Source organism: Triticum dicoccoides, chromosome 2B, assembly GCF_002162155.2.
Source record: "Triticum dicoccoides isolate Atlit2015 ecotype Zavitan chromosome 2B, WEW_v2.0, whole genome shotgun sequence".
NCBI lineage: Eukaryota > Viridiplantae > Streptophyta > Magnoliopsida > Poales > Poaceae > Triticum > Triticum dicoccoides.
Genome location: NC_041383.1, coordinates 806,197,921 through 806,207,518, shown reverse-complemented (window position 1 = coordinate 806,207,518; position 9,598 = coordinate 806,197,921).

Genomic DNA, 9,598 nt, shown 5'->3' with positions numbered 1-9,598 from the left:
TTTTAACATAGTTTCTTTTAATGGAGCATGGTATAGTTGGTACTCCTGGATCTCCTAATGTCTTTGCTATTCTGGCCTTAAAAGTATAATTAGCAAGCATGGTGGAAATTTCAGCTTCCGGTATCTTTCTTTTATTTGTAACAATATCTTTCATATACTTAGTATAAGGATGCATTTTAAGCATATCAGTCAAACCCATGCGCAAAAAGATAGGTCTAATCATTTCAGCAAAGCGCTCAAAATCCTCATCATCCTTTTTCTTGGATGGCTTAGGAGGAAAAGGCATGGGTTTCTGAACCCATGGTTCTCTTTCTTTACCGTGCTTCCTAGCAATGAAGTCTCTCTTATCATAACGTTGATTCTTTGATTGTGGGTTATCAAGATGAATAACAGGTTCAATCTCTACCTCATTATCATTACTAGGTTGAGCATCAACATGAATACCATCATTGACATCATCACTAGGTTTATGTTCATTACCAGATTGTGTTTCAGCATCAAAAATAGAAATATCATTGAGATTCTCAGGTGTTTCAATAACAGGTTCACTAGAAGCATGCAAAATTCTATCCTTATTCTTTTTCTTTTTATTAGAAGGACTAGGTGTATCAGTATTAATTCTCTAAGAGTCTTGCTCAACTCTCTTAGGATGGCCCTCTGGATACAAAGGTTCCTGGATCATTTTACCACCTCTGGTCATAATTCCAACAACATTATCATTATTCTTATATTGAACTCATTGAGCAAATCATCTTGTGCCTTAAGTATTTATTCTACTTGAGTTGTAACCATGAAAGCATGTTTACTAATAAGCTTAAGATCACTTTTAACTCTAGACATATAATCACTCAAGTGTTCAACCATATAAGCATATAACGTTTCAATTGTCTACCAACATCGTTGAAGTTTTCTTGTTTAACAATAAAATCATCAAACTCATCCAAACATTTACTAGCAGACTTGTTGTAAGGAATATCACCTTCATCAAATCTATAGAGAGAATTTACCTTTACTACCTTGTGTCGGGTTATCAAGACCTTGTATCTCCTCAATAGGCGGTAAATTCTTATCATCTTCAGCTTTAATACCTTTTTTTCATAGATTTCTTTGCCTCTTGCATATCTTCAGGACTGAGAAATAGAATACCTCTTTTCTTCGGGGTTGTCTTAGGAGTTGGTTCAGGAAGTGTCCAATCATTATTATTACTCAGTATATCGTTCAATAGCAATTCAGCTTGCTCAACAGTTCTTTCCCTAAAAACACAACTAGCACAACTATCCAGGTGGTCTCTAGAAGCATCGGTTATTCCATTATAAAAGATATCAAGTATTTCATTTTTCTTGAGAGGATGATCAGGCAAAGCATTAAGTAATTGGAGAAGCCTCCCCAAGCTTGTGGGAGACTCTCTTCTTCAATTTGCACAAAATTAAATATTTCGCTGAAGACAACTTGTTTCTTATGAGCAGGGAAATATTTTGCAGAGAAGTAATAAATCATATCCTGGGGAGTACGCACACAACCAGGAGCAAGAGAATTAAACCATATCTTGGCATCACCCTTTAACGAGAAAGGAAACAATTTAAGAATATTGTAATAGCGAATTTTTTCCTCACGAGTAAATAGGGTGGCTATATCATTCAATTTAGTAAGATGTGCCACAACAGTTTTAGATTCATAACCATAGAAAGGACCAGATTCAACCAAAGTAATCAACTCAGGATCGACAGAGAATTCATAATCCTCATCAGTAACACAGATAGGTGAAGTAGCAAACGTAGGATCATATTGCATTCTAGCATTCAAAGACTTTTCTTTTAGCTTAGCTAATAGTTTCTTAAGATGATATCTATCATTGCAAGCAAGAAAGTCTCTAGTGGTTTCTTCATCCATAATATAACCCTGAGGTACAACAGGCAATTCATATCTAGGGGGAGAATCTTCATCATCAGTTTTAGTAATTTTAATCTCTCTAACCCTAGCAAGTTGTTCATCAAGAAATTCACCTAGTGGCATATTATTATCAAGCAGAGAAGTAGTATCATCATAAGCATCATGCATAGCATAAGTGGCATCATCAATAACATGCGACATATCGGAATCAATAGCAGGTGTAGGTGTCGCAAGTTTACTCAAAACAGAAGGTGAATCAAGTGCAGAGTTAGATGGCAGTTCCTTACCTCCCCTCGTAGTTGAGGGATAGATCTTGGTTTTGTCGTCTTTCAGATTCCTCATAGTGATCAACAGATATAAATCCCAAGTGACTCAGAGAATAGAGCTATGCTCCCTGGCAACAGCGCCAGAAAAAGGTCTTGATAACCCACAAGTACAGGTGATCGCAACAGTTTTCGAGGGTAGAGTATTCAACCCAAATTTATTGATTCGACACAAGGGGAGCCAAAGAATATTCTCAAGTATTTGCAGCGCCAGAAAAAGGTCTTGATAACCCACAAGTATAGGGGATCGCAACAGTTTTCGAGGGTAGAGTATTCAACCCAAATTTATTGATTCGACACAAGGGGAGCCAAAAAAAGTTCAAATATAGGTGTTGAAATGAAAACTAGATAACTCGGATGAATGTTTGGTTTTTAGTCCAAGTGATTATGTGTGTGTTGGACCATGTTGAACCAAGTTGTTGTTAAGATACCTCGGGTGACATGACTTACCTATGCAATTTTTATGTTGCCAAATTTTAATACCAATGTTGGGCCTTATAGAAGAGTTCAATGCTAGATAAATCGATTCAAAGGGGTGGGGACATAACGCTCACACATGATAGGATGCGCTCATTAATGAAAAAATAGCCAGATTTGGGTATCTAAGGTTCACCAGAGTGGAACAAAACGTCGGGTCATAGGCCTAAGCCTTCCACCCTTAGTCAAGTATACATGCATGATTAAGCAATTCAGCATAATCATAATGACATCGCAAAGATATCCATGTTGTCACATGGAAAGAATTTGCAACTGCAACTAGCAAAACTATAAGAGGGGTTGAGCACGCGGTAACATAGTCAATCAAAGGTTTCACTACATAGTGGAGGTTAGAGCATCTCCAATAGACGGTCGATATGTAAAAACAACCAACTTTTGGATCTTCTGAGGCAAAAAACAACTCTCCAACACACTAGTAGAAAAAGCCCCATTTGTCCCGATTCATAAGGCCCATTTGTCCCGGTTACCGAACTGGGACTAAAGTGCCGGTACTAAAGACCAACACATTTAGTCCCGGTTCGCCCACGAACCGGGACAGATGGGGCTCCACGTGGCCACTGCGGCTTGCCCAGGAAGGATGACGTTTTGTCTCGGTTGGTGCCACCAACCGAGACCAAAAGGCTTCCATGCGTCAGCAGTTCAGGGGCTGGGGTTTTTTTAGGGGGGTGGGTTGGAGGTTTTGGGGGTTTTGTAGGGTTAATTTAGGGGTTTCATATATTGTGTTTGCTAGTTAATAGAGAGAATTGTCCTCTCTTATCTTCGTGCTTGGTAGAGGCTACGTACTATACGTATAGAGAGGACTCGACACGCTAGCTAGCTAGTAAGCAAATGAAGGAAACCATTAAGTACAGAAGATCATCATGAATATATATAGAGAGAAGTGATCGACCTCTCCTTCTCCAAGAGATTGGTCGAACAATAAGTTTTCGTATATCTATCCGACGCTACTGGCTAAATATATATATATATATATATAATATAAGATCTCTTACAAAATCCCCTAACATCTGAACTCAACTTCCACATGGTATTCTCCGTGTTTGTCGATGACGTGGTCAAGAAAGAATCCCGCCAATTCCTCTTGAATTGCTCCTATGCGATCTTGTGGTAGGAGTTCATCCCGCATCTGAAACATCTAATTTGAATAAGGGGGTCAATACATATATATGAACGAAACTCAACACAAATGATGGTAATAAAATAAAATTGTGAATATTATTGCTTATGGACTTCATATTGTTGTTTAGAGTAGCCCCGCTCACAGGTCGTGTGGCGGATGAACAAGCAAATGTAGTATCCACTGAAATCATTGCCGGGTTCCTGCCACAACCACTTTACAAGAAATAGAGGTCAATCAAACTGATAAGCAAGCATGCTAAATGGTATTGATGAAATTATCTAGAATCAATGGGAGATGCGCGGAACTAGCTAGTAGTACTTACTTTCGGGTGGTTAAATCGCAGCTCCGCCGGCAGTCCCGGAGTTTGTGCGGTGAACTTTTTTCAAACCCTGCCAGACAAAGAAAACAATTACTTGATATCAAGAAATGAATAAAGTTGCTGATATGGTGTGATAATGATCGATTGAACTTACTTCTCGAGCATTTTAGACATGGTCACATACTCCTCAGGATTTTTTTGTTTCCAGTCTATGACGGTTACTAGTCCTCGCTCAAGCTTAATCTCTAGCAGAATAAAGTGGAAGCTGCACACGCATGCATAACTCATCAATTACATTACTATAACCTCGAGTAATAAGGGAAACCGAATATGCACAAGACAGTAACACTCACCTGTATTCGTAAGGAAAGAGTATTGTATCTTTGTTTTGATTTCGAATTAACGATGCGAGCAAGCTGGCCTCGGTTTGTTTGGCATCATGTTTAACATTGCATTCATCCATGAGATTTGTGTTAATGAACCCAATATCACCTACTTGTCTTTTTCTTCAATTCGGCGATCTTCAATCTGCATAATATAGTGAGGATAATTATATATACATGCAATGAAAGAGCTGAGCTATATATAGAGAGAGACTTAATTAATTACACAGAAGTAGTACTTACAAACAGTAGCAAGTGATGATTGTTTTATTGAGGGCCTTTTGATTGAAAAAACTGGAAGAACTCCTCATATGGAACAGACAACAGATCAATTCCAACGAGGTCGTGCTCCTCTTTAACTCTCAGCGTCAAAGTATCCATCCCAGGCTTCCTGCAGATGTCCATGTACCAATCATGGAATTTTTGCATCATCGTTGTTAGAGGAGTACCAGGTTTGACGAGAGGCTTCCCGTGCCGAAATTTGAATGTGTCCACCTCCATTATATCAAAAAGTGCATTGTCGGGCATGTAATCTCCAGGATTGGTACCGGGCAGCATCCCCGGAAGATTAGCGTCGATATCGCTAGACACATTGAGCAGGGGGCACGATTGCTTTGCTTGTTGGCCGAGCTAGGGAATTATTTACCCACTTATTCGTTCTGCTAACTTTTGATCAGTGCAATTACTTCCCGGCCGCTCAGCTTCCTTATATGTCCTTTCAATAACACGGTCATAGTTGGATTGTGGCGGAGGCAGTGATGGTCGCTGCAGGGCATCCAAAGTGCGCTTCGCTTTCACCGGATCTATCTTCTCCTCCGGAGGTGGATGTTTCTTAGCTTTTACCAATTCAAAGAAGTCCCTCACTTGGCTTTCATAGATCTTCTGGTTTTCCTCCTCGCTCCTCTCGTATGGTAACTTCTCTAGAGGCTTGAGAGATGATGGACCGAATCTGTATTGCCTCCCGCCTTTGGCTGTACTGCTAGACGCCTGTAACATTCCATTTTTGCCTCCATTTGTTTTATTTGAATTTTAATCCAAGGAACTTTGAGAAACTCAAGGACCAAAAGGGAGAGTTGGAAGTTTCCCTAAAGCTATTTTTGAAAATGTCGAAGTTGAGAATTTGGATCAATTTTGGTTTCATCAAAATTCACTTCCATTATATCAAAAATAAAATAAAGGGAGAAGATAAAATGACTTCTTCGAAATCAGAAGGAAAATATTGGAATTTGAATTTGGAAACAAAATATATTTGTTGGGTTTTATTTGCAATTTATTTTATTAGTTTAGCAAAAATGTTTTTTACTTGCATTTTAGGCCAGATAAAAGTTCACTAGGTCATATATAAGACCATATAATTATGTGAACATTTTTCTTCAAATCTAAATAATAATTCTGAGAGAGCGAACAATTTATTTAATGATTATCTAGTCTAATATTGTTATTAGTTAAGTTTTCTCTGTGTCAGATTATCTAGCCCATCTATCTCTTCTATATTTTTTTTCTCCTTTCCCTTGGCCCAACTTCTCACACTAAGGCCCAAATATTTTCAGCCCAACCGATGGCCATCTTCCTCCTCTCATCGTTACACAAATAATGAACAAAGAGCAACAACCATGGACGCATGTACCTCGATACCCCCCTCCTCTCCCTCCCCGCATCCACTAACCCCAGAATTGGTTACCTCCCTTCCTTAACTCCTCTCTTCCCCATTACCTCCATGCTAATGCGCCCTAATGGTCATCAACAGCAACAGAAACGTCCACCATTAACGCCATAACGCCGATAAACGCCCCGGACTCATCCAACATTCCCTCGTTCCTATATAAGTCCTATTGCATTTCTCATAGTTCCCTCACCCGATTCACCTTCTCTGTAGGAGCTATCTCCCTCTGTACTGCGAGGAATTTCTCGCCGGAGTGCGTACAACAGCAGTTGTTCGTCGAAGATTCCGTCATTGTCGGGGCATTCCAGGTCCTCTACTTTCTTCCTTTGTTTAGCCCACATCATGATGCTTCTTTTGAAATTTTAATTCATCCATTTTCATCAGTGGAGCACATTGTACAGGAGCTCTGCGTTTGCCGGTCGTAGTGTACAATTCCGGCGACCTCTCACCGTGTGTACAGGAAGAAATCTACAACCACAACTTGTTCAAGTGGTTCACCTCATCATCCTCTACACCGTCCCGCACGCATCCTTCACCGAAGCACACCAGAGACGCCTTCTTCCTCGACTCTGGCGACAAGTCCGGTGAGCACCCAGCAAGCCAATAAGAGAGCGCCATTTGGCATCTGGCCAATTGTTTTTCTCTTTTCCCAGTATTTTTTCCAATCTCAGATTCTATACCAATTCTTCTAGTATATCTTTTAGTCTATAGATCCGATTTAGTTGATTCCTTTTCCTACGGCTTCATAAAAATATCCTCTATCCATAGAACCAAACGGAAAATATTTTCGCAAACTTTAAATTTTGAATTCAAACCGATCTCAATACAAACTTCGTTAGGCCGTAACTCGAGTTTCGTAACGCTGTTTTAGGTATTCTTATTGAAAATCGAAGCTCGTGACGTGTATTTTCTGTTAAAACCAAAACCATTTATTTTTGTTGAAGTTAAACTTTCTTTCTGTACAAAAACTTTATTTGGTTGTTTTTGAAGTTTCCCGAAGTCTTTTATTTGTTTTTCTTTTTGGATCTTTGCTTCTATGCTTATGCATGTTATTGCTTGCTTACGCTAGATCATCCAGAGTGCGAAGCTTGCTACTACGAATCCTTAGAGTTCAACGATCGTCAGCAAGGCAAGTTCACACTTTTATCATAATTTTCAATACCCAGTTTTTTACTATGCATTAGTTTGACCCTCAAAGATTGCATGAGTAGGATTGGGAACATGTGGTTATGCCATGTAGTTCATGTGGTAGGAACCTATGACCTTTGATCACCCCGGCAATATTCGTTATGTCATATATTTCTTAGCCATGCTTGTAGACGAGCATTCGTATGAGTGATCCATGCAAGTTGCGAGAGATAATAATTTTGGGACAACATAAGGTGGCAACTTTAATACACATCTGGGTGGATTGTTTGGGGCACCTGGAGAAACCAGTGCTTGCCCAAGGGGAATCCTGGATTACCCGTGTGATTATCCTAGGTCCGCCACCCAGGCTCAAAGGGATCATAAGATATTTCATGCCTAGAAATTTACGTTTGCAGCCACAAGCCATTATGGGCTCTGACATAGTTGAGTAAGTTGTGTGACCCCTTTCCGTGGTAGACTAGTTGATGTACAGGAAGGTAGGTGTGCCGGTCTACCCAGGGTTAAGGGGAAACACTTCTGAAAGGCTATGTCTAGATCTTCCGATCATGGAGGTGGTCGAGTCTTGTGGGGAAAAGTGCGCAAACCTCTGCAGAGTGTACAAACTAATCAAGATTAGCTGTGTCCCACGTTATGGACAATTTGAGTATCTAGAAGTGAATTATTCATTGATCTCATCACTCTATTTGATGAAATTATTGGGTTACTAGAATTTTGGGTTTGCGTTGGAGGAACCTTCTCAATATTGGCATTTTAACTTAGTAGTAATAAAAAAAATTATTCCTTTGTTGTAGGGTAAAATTTGCTTTAAACAAAAATTAAACTTAGAGCCTCCACCAGCTAAATTTTCATATAGAGATAGTGTTTTTCATTATTATTCTATGGTGTGAAATTGACGGCATCCATGTGCTCACCTACACGCCTGCAACGTGTCATGTTGCAGAGTTTTTCGATGAGGATTAAAGGTGCGATAGGTCGTTGTTCTACACTTAGTTTGCCATGGAGTTTGATGGACTCATTTACCTTTGATGCTTCCGCAGTTATTTTTATTTAGATGGCCAACCTTTGGCCATATTATTGTAATCAATACTCTTTTGAGGACCTCGATGTAATACAATGTGTGCTTGAACTTTGTTAGAATTCCTCGAGTACTGTGTGTGTCAGCATCCTGATCTAGGGATGCCACTTAAGCACAGAGACTTCGATCCATTTGGGTCGGGTCGCTACAAGATGGTATCATACCACACAATGACTGTAGGACGCGACCACTAGGAAATGGAAAACCGTAGGAAGAAAAATCTATTTTACGGCTTCCTTATATATCCATTGGTCTATACTCTTCTCTCTTCATTTCTATCTCTTCTCTACTTCAATAAAATAGTAGTTGAATCCCATCACCAAGTTGCTCAGTCCGATGAGACCATGACCTATTAAGACATCATCAACGAAGAAGAAGAAGCTAGAGTTGACATTGATTTGAGAAGATTTAGTTTAGACCACCACTACCAAGTTGAGTCCAACTAATGATTTGCGGTAGTATGAAGAGATCATATCTCTTGTGGATATGAACTTACCTGTAGGTTTTGCTTGTGTGGTGTGATCTATGTGAATTGCTTGATTTGAAGTTTTCTTGCTGTCATAAGCATATGGGTAGTGATTTCTCTCATTTGGCCCTTATTCTATTCTAATTTCTCATCCACTCTAAACCGTACCGGATGCCCGCAAATGATCTGGAGGAAATTAAGAAGCAAATTAAAGAAATGTTGGAGAAAGGTTATATTCGACTGAGTTCATCACCTTGGGGAGCCCAAGTGCTTCTAGTAGAGAAGACGGATGGATCCTTGAGAATGGTTGTAGATTATCATGCGCTGAATGAAGTGACAATCAAGAACAAGTACTCTCTGCCAATGATCAATGATTTTCTTGACCAGCTACAAGGAGCAAAAGTTTTCTCCAAGATCGATCTTTGATCAGGATATCATCAGCTGAAGATTCAAGAACATGACATACCCGAGACAGCCTTTACCACGAGATATGGGCTTTATGAGTACACGGTCATGTCTTTTGGTTTGACTAACGCCCCTGCCTATTTTATGAGTATGATGAATAAGGTATTCATGGAGTTCTTGGGTAAGTTTGTTGTGGTATTCATTGATGACGTATTGATTTACTCGAAGAATGAAGAAGAACACAAGGAACATTTGCGCTTGGTTCTTGAGAAGCTCAGGGAACATCAGCTTTATGCAAAGTTCAGCA